This window comes from Physcomitrium patens, chromosome 16 (genome assembly GCF_059467195.1).
Source record: "Physcomitrium patens ecotype Gransden chromosome 16, ASM5946719v1, whole genome shotgun sequence".
Lineage (NCBI taxonomy): Eukaryota > Viridiplantae > Streptophyta > Bryopsida > Funariales > Funariaceae > Physcomitrium > Physcomitrium patens.
This window is the reverse complement of record NC_143425.1, coordinates 6,484,966-6,498,625: the sequence shown is the minus strand read 5'-3', so window position 1 is coordinate 6,498,625 and position 13,660 is coordinate 6,484,966.

Here is a 13,660-nt window from a genome sequence, read left to right as displayed (position 1 = left end):
TTTAATTGACTTTTTGGATTAGAAACGTGATCAACAAGTTTACCATGTAGCACACATATTGTTAGCTTGAAGACCAAGCTAACTATGTGACCCACACATAAAAAAACTTGTCTTGTAAGTCAAGACATGTGTCCTACAAAGTCAATACATATTGGAGGTCCTATAGAACATTGCGACATAGCCCTTAGTTAGATAGTATATATAGAGACAAGAGTGAAGCCCTCTTCACTCTAGTCAACTCCTTTCTTGCTTCTAGTTTAGTTTCAAGGGTCTCTAGTTCTCTTGTCTTTTGGCAATAGCCATTCCAGTTTCTTTCTTAATATACATATTGAATTATTTCTATTTTGTCATCTTTCTTTGAGAAAAGTCTCACTTCTTTATTTATTTTTATTAAGTTCTTATCTTTGATAGATTCACAAGAGTACACTTACAATATGAAAGCTTTGTCTAATCTTGATGAAGAGTAGATTATCCCTTTTTCTTGATAAGACATAAGCGTATTAGAAGTTGCAAATTACCCTCTTCTAAACCGATATTGTTCTTAGTATTTTCTTTGTTCTCAAGTCCTTTCTTCTATTTATCTTGAGCAATATTAGACATCTTTTTTTTAGATGTTATCATGGCAAAATTTGCTGAAATGAAGAGTACAATGGCACAAATGTAAGAGCAAATGAGGGAGTTAATGTTTGCGATGCATCAACTCAATTTATGACCACAAGCAGCAATAAGATTGACAGGTAGTGAAGATATAAAAATGATTGGAGTTGCTTCAACATCTGCACTAAATCATATCCCTTCTTCTATAGTGGAACATCCTTCTAGTATTAGAGAATTTAGAATTGTCCTATCCGAGAAGTTTGATGGCACTAGATCAAAGTTTAGAGGATTTATCAATCAAGTACAACTTGTGATTAAACTTCAACTCCAAAGCTATCCAACTCCAAGATCGCAAGTTAGATTCATTGATAAGTTTCTTTCAGGTTCAGCATTATCCTGATTTTTATCTTTTTTTGAACGACGAGATCCAATATTGAATAATCTCAAGGCTTTTTTGACAGAGTTTCGATCCATGTATGAAAAATATGATATAATTCGTGTTGCAACCAACAAGTTCCATATTTTACTACAAGGCAATCAATGAGTAATATTATACACTTCACAATTTCAACAACTTGCAACTGATATCAAGTGGGATGATGTTGCACTTGTTAGCCAATTTTTCTACTGATTATAATATGAGGTAAAAAAATTAATGCTCAACTTACCTGATCCTCAAACATTGAGTCAAGCAATTGACTTTGCTGTGAAGTATGACAATTATCTTTTTGAATTTCGATTTGAGAACAGTACAAGTAGACCTCAACGTTACTATAATTCAATGGCAACACCAATATGTATTCAACACATACATTCGGAAGTAGAGAATATGCAAATTGATGTGGTACATTTCAACTTCTTATTAAGCAAGAAAAAACTCATCATTGTTAGGAAGGATTGTGCTTATATTGTGGAGAACCTAAGCACACTACTCAACATTGCTTAAAGAAGAGATGCAACCATAAAATGAGGAGTACGGCGATCAAAGAAGATAACAAGTTCAAAAACAAATTTGTCCAGCTATAATAGGAATTGTGTGGCTGAAACCTTGTACAACACCTAATAAAGGTCCTATTCTCTCTTCAGAACCCTCTCTAGGTTTTATGATAAATATTATTCTAGGACCTAAATATCACAAAGCTTTGCCTTGCTAGATTCACGAGCCTTAGCATGTTTCTTAGATGAAGAATTTGCTAAAAGACATAATATACTTTTAGTGAAGAAAACTAAACTTGTTCATATAGAAGTCATAGATGGTCGTCTGTTATCTTCAAAAAATGTTAGTTATGAAATCCTTTGTATAGAAGTAACAACAAATGGTCATAGTAGCTTGCTAATATTTAATATCATTAAATCTTTTTTTAATCCAATCATTTTAGATTTATCATGGCTAAAAAAATATAATTCTAAAATAGATTGGACTTTTCATAGTCTTGACTTTTCTAAAAGTATAACTAAGAGCATAGTTAATCAAGTAAAAAGTCATAAGTCTAGTATAATTAAACCTGTATTTTTAGGTGCAAGAGCTTTCTTGCATGCTGCAAAAGAATGATCACCTTGTGTCATTTATGCCACTCCTGTTTCTATTGGTGGAAAGACTATAAGTGATATTTTAAGCCAATATCAAGATTTTCAAGATATATTTGAGAAGAAAAATGTGGATACTCTTTTAGAATATCGTTCCTATGATTGCTCAATTGACTTTCAAGAAGGAGCACAATCACTATTTGGACCAATCTACAATTTATCACAAAATGAGTTGGTTGAACTCAAGGAGTATATTGAAGAAAATTTGGCCAAGAACTTCATACACCATTCCAAATTTCCAAAAGGAGCTCTAATTTTATTTGTGAATAAAAAGATGGAGCATTATGAATATGTGTCGATTATCAAGGACTGAATGAAACCACTATTAAGAACATGTATCCACTACCTTTAATATCTAGACTCCTTGATCAGTTGAATCAAGTTGAGATCTATACAAAAATAGATCTATAAAAAGTATATAATCTAATATGCATCAAAGAAGGAGAGAAATGGAAGACTGTATTTCAAACAACGTATGGACATTTCAAATACAATGTCATGCCTTTTGGACTTACAAATGCACCAACAGCATTCCAACATCTAATGAATGATGTCTTTCAAGAGTTTTTAGATGAATTTGTTGTATATTACCTAGATGACATCTTAATCTATTATAAGAACTGAAAAGAGTATGAACTTCATATTCGTCGTGTGTTACAAAAACTAAAAGATGCAAGACTCTATGCCAAGATAAAAAAAAAGTGTGTATTTCATACTACTGAAGTTGACTTAGGATACATCATTTCAAATGATGATTTTATGATGGATCCTAAGAAATTTCAAACTATTATAGATTGGAAGATCCAAAAATGATAAGAGATGTCCAATGCTTTTTGGAATTTGCCAACTACTATCAGAGACTTCTCTCAAGTTGCAGCTCCACTTACATGTTTGACATGTAAAGACAAACTTCAATGGAATGAAGAAACGAAAGTAGTAGTTGAAGCTTTGAAAACAGCCTTTATTTTTGCAGCAATCTTGTATCAAATTGATTTTTCTAAGCTATTTTTTTATATAAATAAATGCATCAAATTTTACTTTAGGTGTTGTATTGTCACAAATGGGAATAAATAATAAACTTCATCTAATAGCTTTCATTTCAAAAAAAATTCAATGATCGAGATCAACTACAAGATCTACGACAAAGAACTTTTTGCAATCATGGATTTATTTCAAGAATGGTGCCATTACCTAAAAGGTACTTTTAGCCTAGTCACTATATATATAGATCACAAGAATCTTAAATACTTTATGTCATCACATATTTTGAATCGTCGCCAAGCTTGTTGGAGTATGTCTTTGTCAAGATTCGAATTCAAGATTACTTATTGACCAGAAAAATAACAAGGTTTGTCAAATGTACTCTCTAGACGATCTTACTTTGCATCAAAAGAAGGAGATGCTACTTTCGATCAATAACTCACAATTCTCTTGAAGCTAAAGCATCTTCATCTTTGAGTAATGAAATCAACACTAACTGTCTATTCAACTTTCATTAAGCAAGTTCAGTCAAGTATGTCTTCTGATCTTCTTATTTGTGATATTAAAAAAAATCCTTCAAAGTCTCATGATACTTCCAAGTTTAAATTCAAGAACAATGTACTATATTTTGAGGGACGCCTATATGATCTACAAGGTGAAGCTTGATTACATGTTCTTCAAGTTCATCATGACTTTCTAGCAGTAAGACATTTTAGATACAATAAAACTTTGGAACTAATATCCAAGGACTTTTGGTGGCCACAAATGTCGAAAGCAGTCAAAGATTTTGTACAATCTTCTGATATTTGCTCAAGATCAAAAACTCCTTCTCATCGGCCTTACGGACTTCTTCAACCATAATCCATTCGAAAACAACCATGGTCTTTTGTTTCTATAGATTTCATCACGGATCTTCCAATCTTAGGTTCTTATGACTCTATATTCGTGATAGTAGATCATTTTACTAAGATGGCACATTTTGTACCATGTACAAAATCCATCACAGGTGAAGTAACAGCTAAGCTCTATCTTAATAATATCTATCGCTGTCATGGATTATCCAAAGATATAATATCAGATAGGGGAACTCAATTTGTATCAAGATTTTGGCGGACTCTTTTCAAGATTCTAAAAGTAGATATAAAACTATCTTCGACATTCTATCTTCAAAGTCATCGACAAATGGAGCATGGTTATCAAGTTTTGGACAAATATTTAAGATGTACCATCAACTACCAACAAAATGATTGGAGAACTCTTTTGCCATTGGCAAAGTTTGCTTATACTAATACAATACATTCTTCTACAAAACATACACCTTTCTTTGTCAATTATGGTTATCATCCATAACTTGATACTTTTGAATTTTCAAAAGTTGATAATCCTGTGGCAAAAGATTTAGCAATTCATTTCTAGAGCTATATGCAATAATGAAGGCGCAGTTAAAAGAAACTCAAGAACAACAATATGTTTGTGTGGATGTCTATCGAAAGGAACAACCACCATTCCACATGGGTGACAAGATATGATTACATCGTTGCAATATCAAGACCACTCATCTTTGTGACAAGTTGGACTATCAAAGGCTTCGACCACTTTTTATTTCTACACAAATCAATCCAATTACATATCGTTTACATCTATCGGAGTCAATAAAAATCCATCCAATATTCCACGTTGTTGGAGAAAAGAGAGTTTGCCTTGAGAAAGCGCTGTTAATTGAGAATTTAGTGTTAACTTTTGGTTGACACTAAATTCTCAATTAATCATAAGATGAAAAATATTCCTAGATTATTTATAATTTTATTTTTATTCCTTTCCATGATATTAAACATAATAGTAATAAACATCAAATGCCAAGCTTCTAGTAATAGTAAAATTTATAGCAGTAAATAACAATTACCAGACCTCCAGTAATAATAAAAGTTATGGTAGTAAATAATAATTATCAAACCTCTACTAATAGTAAAAATTATAGCAATAAAAAATAATTATCAGACCTCCCGTACTAATAAAAGTTATAGCAATAAATAATAATTACTAGATCTCCAATAATAGTAAAATCAATCAATAATTTCCAAATCTTTCATAATTTTCAAAACCCTTTTGTAATAGTAAAATCCTTGTAATACCAAAATTCCTCCAATACCAAATCCTTTTGATGCACTAAACTTTAAAATTTGATAATTCTCAATCCAATTGTTAGATTGAGCTCTAATTATTTAAAAAATAAGGCAGTACCCTTAACTCTTTTATATCCAAATTTCAACTATTGATTCTTTACAAAACTCTAGATAACACAATTTCAGTAGTACGGCCTTTACATGTTGACTTACAAACACATATATACTGATTTTGTGATTTCTTACAAACCCAATACTCAAATGACATGAATTTTTTTTTGTGTAGCTTCTCAATATTACAACTACATCTTTGATAAGTTTGACCCAAAATTCATTCAAAATGATAAAAAAAAATGGCTCAAAACATAACCATCAACAATTTGGTTCACTTACTTCCTTAATTTACAAGCTCTGACTTCGATTAGCCATTTCTTCCTCACTACAGATTTAATTTCATCAAATTTTATATAGTAATTGAAGCCCTTCAAGTCAACTTTCCAACTCCACCTTTCGATTGTTAAATGCCTTTCTATAATTCTTTCTATGCTTGAAAGAGTGATAGTAGGTACAAATTTCACATCTAGACTTTAAACAGCCATAACTCTCTGATTGCAGATTCAAAGTTAACAACCCTTTTATAAAAATTGTAGTCCTTCAAACCAGCTTTCCAAAAACATCTTTTGTTTTCCAAAAAACCTTCTACAACTTTCTTTTTGCTTAAAAGAGTGATAGTTAGTAAACAATTCACACCCTAACTTCAAACAACCTTAACTTCTTCATACAAAATTCAAATAACAAACTTTATACACCAAAATTATAGTCCAAAATACCAGCTTTATGAATCTCTCTTCTAAACCCTCAAAATCCCTTGAAGAAGTATCCTCCCCTTTGGTTTTCTCTCGGATAGCCACTTGAAGTTCATTAGTCATGACCTATAGCCAATGAGAGTGAAGATCCTCTTATCCTTGCCTTATTTATCCATGTAGATGGTCTAAGGCCACAATACTATAATATCAATATCCATATCTTTCTACATCTTCCATATTAAATAATCTTAATACTTCTATTTTTACTTATAAAACTTATACAAGTTATTTAAGATTTCTATAAACTATGAAATTCTATAAAAAATAATTCATTATTTTCTAAGGTCATTATTAAAAAATATCAATATAATAACCATTATTTTTACACTATGAATAAATTACAACACGACAACGTATCTCTTCTTGAACCATACAAGACAGTGGACATACCAAGAAGAAGACAAGCTCAACCTCCTCTTATAGAAGTAGATAATAATGAAGAGTTTGAAGTAGAAGAAGTCTTAGATTTAAAGCGATGTCGAAATAAATTGGAATATCTTATCTATTGGTACAGATATGATATTAATGAATGCACATGTCAGCTAGTAAAGAATCTTACAAATGCAATAAAGGTGGTGGAGGCTTTTTATTGATGACATCCATCAAAATCAAGATAAAAATCTTCCTTATGAAAGAAATAAGATCTAGGCAAGATAACATTCTATTTTCAATCCTTGTTTGTAGTTTCTTTGTAGTTGTGACAGTGAGGAGATGGAGAACCAACAACTAGCAAATTTGACTGAAGACCATTCGTTTGCTGATTTACGAGATGAGACATTACGATTGTTACAACCTTCAAGACAACACAATCAAGATGAAGATCTTTAAGAATAACATGTTCTTTCTTGAATAGATGGTGAGTTATAATGTATTTTATATTATGACCTTGAGAGGGACTCCCATTGTTTGGTGATTTTACTAGAGGTAGAAATAACTCCTGATGATGTTCCAAATATTTTATTCAAAGGAAGTTATGAAGGCTTCAAAAAAAATCAAATAATTGGATGGTCTTTCCACCTTGATATGGAACACTATCAATGGTTGAGAGGCCCTATCAATCATCTTTGATGAAAACAAAAATTAGAGTATGTGGCGAATACAATTTATTGCATTATAGATTTTCTCAACATATGATGACGGCTCCTCATGGAGTTCGTCCCTAGAAAGAGGGATAATGTCATGAACAAATACATGTAAGCCAATAAGTACATGTATAAATAGGTAGAAGTAAGTAAAAATAGGTAAAAGTAAGTTAATTCTTTAATATTTATTGTGAAAGCTTCTTAAAAGCTTTATAGATGTTGCTTTAATTTTATAGGTATCTTTAATTGACTTTTTGGATTAGAAACATGGTCAACAAGTTGGCCATGTGCCACACATGTTGTTAGCGTGAAGACCAAGGTAAATATGTGGCCCACACGTAAAAAAACTTGCGTTATAAGTCAAGATATGTGTCCTACAAAGTCAATACATATTGGGGGTCCAATAGAACATCGCCATGTAGCCCTTAATTAGATAGTATATATAGGAATAAGAGTGAAGTCTCTTCACTCTTATCAACTTTTTTCTTACTTCTAGTTTAGTTTCAAGGGTCTCTAGTTCTCTTGACTTTTGGCAATAGCCATTCCAATTTTTTTTTAATATATATACTAAATTATTTCTATTTTGTCATCTTTCTTTAAAAGAAGTCTCACTTATTTATTTATTTTTATCAAGTTCTTATCCTTGATAATAGCTTATTGTAGAATGAATTGACTGCATTAAAGAAATACATTGATGAAAACTTGACAAAGAACTTCATATGCCATTCTAAATTCTCAAGCAAAGCTTCTATCTTATTTGTTAAGAAGAAGAATAGAACTAAACGGATGTATGTGGATTATTAGAGACTCAATAAGATCACCATCAAGAATAGGTATCCTTTGTCTTTGATTTTAGGATTTCTTAATGAACTCAATCAAGCAAAGATCTATACCAAAATGGATCTATGAGGAGTATACAACTTAATTTGTATCAAAGAAGAAAAAAAATAGAAGAGTGATTTTCGAACTATATATGGATATTTTGAATATAATATCATGCCTTTTGGACTCTTGAATGTATTGACTGCTTTTCAACATTTTATGAATGATATTTTTCATGAGTTTCTAGATAATTTTATTATTTTTTTATTTAGATGACATTCTAATCTATTTTAAGAATATAAAAAATATGAACTTAATATTTTTCATGTGTTACAAAAACTTAAAGATGTAAGATTATATGCTAGGTTAAAAAAGTGTGTATTCCACACTACTCAAGTTGATTTTTTAGGATACATCATTTCCAATAAAGGCCTTATGATGGATCTCAAGAAGATCTAAACTATCATAGATTGGAAGATTCTAAGAATAGCATGAGATGTGCAATGATTTTTATGCTTTGTTAATTATTACCGAATCTTCATCAAGAACTTTTTTTAAGTTATGGCTCTACTTACACATTTGACTTGTAAAGACAAATTTTAATCAAATAAAGAAGCAAAAGCATCATTTGATGCTTTAAAGAAGAAATTTACTTCTTCACCAATCTTACATTGTGTTGACTTTTTCAAGGCATTTTTTGTAGAAATAGATGTATCAGACTTTGCTATGGATGTCGTGTTGTCACAAATAGAAATAAATGATAATTCTACTTAGTAGCTTTTCATTCTAGAAAATTTTCATGAGCCAAGATTAATTATGAGATCTATAATAAAGAGTTCTTTGTAATTGTAGATTCATTTTAAGAATAGCATCATTATTTAGAAGGTGCTTCAAGACTAGTGACAATGTATATGGGTCATAAGAACCTTAAGTATTTCATCTTAGTACGTGTTTTAAATCGTTGTCAAACTAGTTGAAGCATGTCTTTATCCAAATTCAATTTTAAGTTCACTTATCGATTTGAAAAACAATAAGGTCTATTAGACGTCCTTTTTAGATGTTCTTATCTTGTACCAAAAGAAGGAGATGCATCTTTTAATCAATAAAGAATGATCCTCTTGAAGCCCAAGTATTTTCATCTTTGAATAATAAAATCAACATTGACTATTGATTCAACCTTTGTTAAGCAAATTCAATCAAGTATGTCTTTTGATCTTCTTATTGATGATATCAAGAATACTTCTTCTAAGTCCTATGATACTTCAAAGTTTGAGTTCAAGAACAACCTACTATATTTCAAAGATCGCATATATATATTCCAGAAGGCAAGGCACAATTATATGTCTTTCAAGTTCATCATGATTTTTTAGCAGTTGGACATTTTAGATACAATAAGACTTTGGAGCTAATATCAAGAGATTTTTAGTGGCCTCAAATTTGGAAGGTAGTCAAAGACTTTGTACAATCATGCGATACTTGTTCAAAATCCAAAACTCTTCACCATTGACTTTATGGATTACTTTAATGGTTACCTATTCTTGAACAACCATAGTCTTTTGTCTCTATGGATTTTATCATGGATCTTCTAGTCTTAGGTTTATATGATTCCATATTTGTAATCATAGATTGCTTCACCAAAAAGATAGATTTTATACCATGTACAAAATCTATTTCAGATAAAGAAACAGCTAAGTTTTTTATTAACAATGTCTATCGCTATCATAGATTGCCAAAGGATATTATATTAGATAGGAGATCTCAATTTGTATCAAGATTTTAGAGAATCCTATTTAAGATTTTAAAAGTGAATATAAAGCTTTCTTTGGCTTTTCATCCTCAAACTGATAGGCAAACAGAACAGATGAATCAAGTTTTGGAGTAGTATTTGAGGTGTACCATCAACTATCATCAAGATGATTAGACAATTCTTTTGCCATTGACAAAGTTTGCATACAACAATTCAGTACATTCTTCTACTCAACAAACACCTTTCTTTGCCAAAAATCTTCTACTGCAAGATTGATATGTGATCTTGAAATCAAATCTTAATAAAGTCATGCTTGAACTAGCTTGGTGATGATTGAAATCACGTATCGACATAAAATAATCAAGGTTCTTGTGACTTGTATATATTGTAACTAGACTTGAAGCACCTTATAGATAATGACGCCATTTTTGAAATGAATCTAGAAATGTGAGAAGTTTTTGGCATAAATCTCATAGTTAATCTTAGTTGCTAAAATTTTCTTAGGATAGAAAGCTGATAGATAGAGTTTGTGATTTATTCTCATTTGTGATAATATTGCATCAAAGTCAAAGTTTGATGTATTTGTTTTGATAAAGAATTCCTTAAAAAAGTTGACATGATACAAAGTTGATGTAAAAGTAAATTTCTTCTTCAAAGTAACAAATAATGCTTTGATTTCTTTATTCCACTCAAGTTTGTCTTTACAAATTAAATATATAAGTGGATCTATAATTTTAAAAAAAAATCTTCATAAAGTTTTGGTAATGATTGACAAAGCTCAAAAAGCATTGTATATTCCTTATTATTTTTGAGATCTTCTAATTTATGATAGTTTGGACTTTCTTTGGATCCATCATAAGGCCTTTATTTGAAATGACGTATCTCAAGAAGTCAACTTGAATAATATAGAATACACACTTTTTATCTTTGCATATAATCTTGCATCTCTTCATTTTTGTAACTTACAACAAATATGAACTTCATGTTCTTTTGTATTCTTAGAATAGATTAATATGTTGTCCAAATAATAAATGTCAAAATTATCAAGAAACTTACAAAAGACATCATTCATTAGATGTTGAAAAGCAGTTGGTGCATTTTGAATCCAAAAGGCATAATATTATATTCAAAATTTTCATACCTAGTTTTGAAAGCAATCTTCTATTCATCTTCTTTTTTGATGCAGATTAAGTTATATGCTCTTTGTAGATCTATTTTTGTATAGATCTTTGCTTCATTTAGTTGATCAAGAAGTTCTGAAATTAAAGGTAGAAGATACCTATTCTTGATGGTGATCTTGGTAAATCCTTAATAATCCACACACATCTATAGAAATCCATATTTTTTCTTCATAAATTAGATAGGAGTGTCCACTAGAAATTTAAAATGGTGTATAAAGCTTTTAGCCAAATTCTCATTAATATACTCTTTGAGTGTAGCGAACTCATTTTTTGATAGGCTATAGATTGATCCAAATGGTGGTTGAGTTCTTTCTTCAAGATCGATAGAACAATCATAAGAACAATGCTTTAGAAGAATATCTACATTTTTCTTTTCAAAAATATCCTAAAAATCTTGATACTGACTATAAATATAATTTGATATCTTTTCACCAAAAACAATGGATGTGGCATATATAGCAAAAGATGGCTCTTCATTTGCAGCATGTATGAAAGCTCTTACATCTACTAATAATGGTTTGAATGTAATAGACTTATGAGTTTCTATTTATCTAGTAGGACCTTAGATTAAATTATAGAAAAAAAACAAAATTTCAAGAAATCTAATCTAAAGATTATATCTTTTTAGCCACAATAATCCTAAAGAATTGGTTTAGAAGATTTAATTATATTAAATATTACTTAGCTATTGTGACTATTAGTTGCTACTTCCACAAAAATAGTTTCATATGTAACATCCTCAAAAGACAATGAATGTCCATCTATTACTTCTACATGTACAACTTTGATTTTCTTAACTAAGAATATATCTTATTTTTTGACAAAGTCTTTAACTATAAATAGGCTAAGGCTCTTCAATCTAATAAGATTAAGACTTTGTGATTTTTTGGTACTAAATAGACTTCTATTGTAAAACAAGATGAGGGATCGAAGGAGAGAATAGGACCTTTACTAGATGTTGCATATGATTCCAGCTATATGGTTTTTATTGTAGTTGGAGCAACTTGTTCTCTAATATATTTTCTTCTTTGGCAATCATTTTTTTTAGTTTGTAATTACATTATTTTTTTTGAATAATATTGAGTAATATATTTAGTTTCTCTACAATATAAACATAAGCCCTCTTGATGTCATCAATTCTTTTTTTATTCTTTGAAGAATTCAAAACATACTTTATGAATTTGCATTAGTTTTAGCCTTATTGAATAAGTTTTTGAAAATTTAGGAGTTTCCATTATTATTTGATTTGTTTGTCTTTAATCAAATCTTCATTCTTCACGTCTTTCAAATAATCAATTATCACATGTAATGGCTTAAGTAATAAATTTTTCTAATGATTCTATCTTTGATATTCTCAATAACAAGTTTTTGATACTATCCTTCAATTCATATCAAAATTGATTGATAAGAAATTTGTAATTTCAACCCATGTCACAAGTAAGGTTTTGGAATTCAGCAACAAATATAGTAGCTAACCGTGATCCTTGCCATTGTCATATTATGTGAAGTATTGCTTGAAAATACGTTAGGCACTTGGCTCTGGGAGATAGAAGGAATTGACAACAACAAGTCTTAACCACTCTAATAAAATCATATATAAATTGCTATAAAAACTTAATAAATATAATTAAACATCAATTAATTCTAATTATTTTTATTTTATTTTATTTTATTTATTTTTGAAATAAATTATAAAATAAATATAAGAAAATTCTAAAAAAACCTAAAGAAATTCAAAAGAACCTCAAAAAATCTTAAAATAATTCTAAAGAAATCCTAAAGAAATCCTAAAGAAATCCAAATCAAATCCTAAAGTAAATCAAATCCTATCCCTAACCAAATCCTAATCCTAACCAAATCTTAATCCTAACCAAAATCTAAATCTTAACTAAATCCTAATCCTAACCAAAATCTAAATCTTAACTAAATCCTAATCCTAACCAAATTCTAATCAATTTTTTAAATCTCAAACAAATTTCTAACAACCTTATAACAGATTTTGAAATTTAATAACTAATATTTGAACCATTGATTTTAATTCAAATTTTGCTAATCCTTCACTTATTAAGTTAAAAATAAGTACAATAAAAATTAAAAATAATTGGAATAATCAAATAGATAATAATTTTAAAAATAAACTTAGATGTCAGTCAACCTCCTTCTTTGACCTTGATGTCAATCTCCCAAAGCCAATTACTCTTGATTGAACCATTACTTTATTTTTAAACTTTACATACTTATTAGAAATTAAGCTAACTATCTTTATAAAAAAAAATTGCTTCAATCTAATTAGCAGATTGACAGATATTTAAAAAAATCTCACTAGTCTTCAAAATCCTAAATTTTAAGACTATAATCCATATAAACCTTTATGCTTTTAAATCTAACTATTTGATCAAATCCAAATTCATAGCTAACATCAACCACAACTACATCAACAAACCAAAAAAAATTCACTTATAGATCTACTACCAAACTCTTGCAATTGTCCAAAATGTCAAATATATTTTTTTTTTCAATAACCAAAGTCACCAAAAACAACCTCAATTTTGCAAAGCTCTTATAAAGTATTTACTCACTAAAATCTTCAAAAATTAGCACCTATACAATTCTTATCAAGTCTTTCTTCCAATTTCACTCTTTAATCAATAAAAGAACCCAAAATTCATTGTTG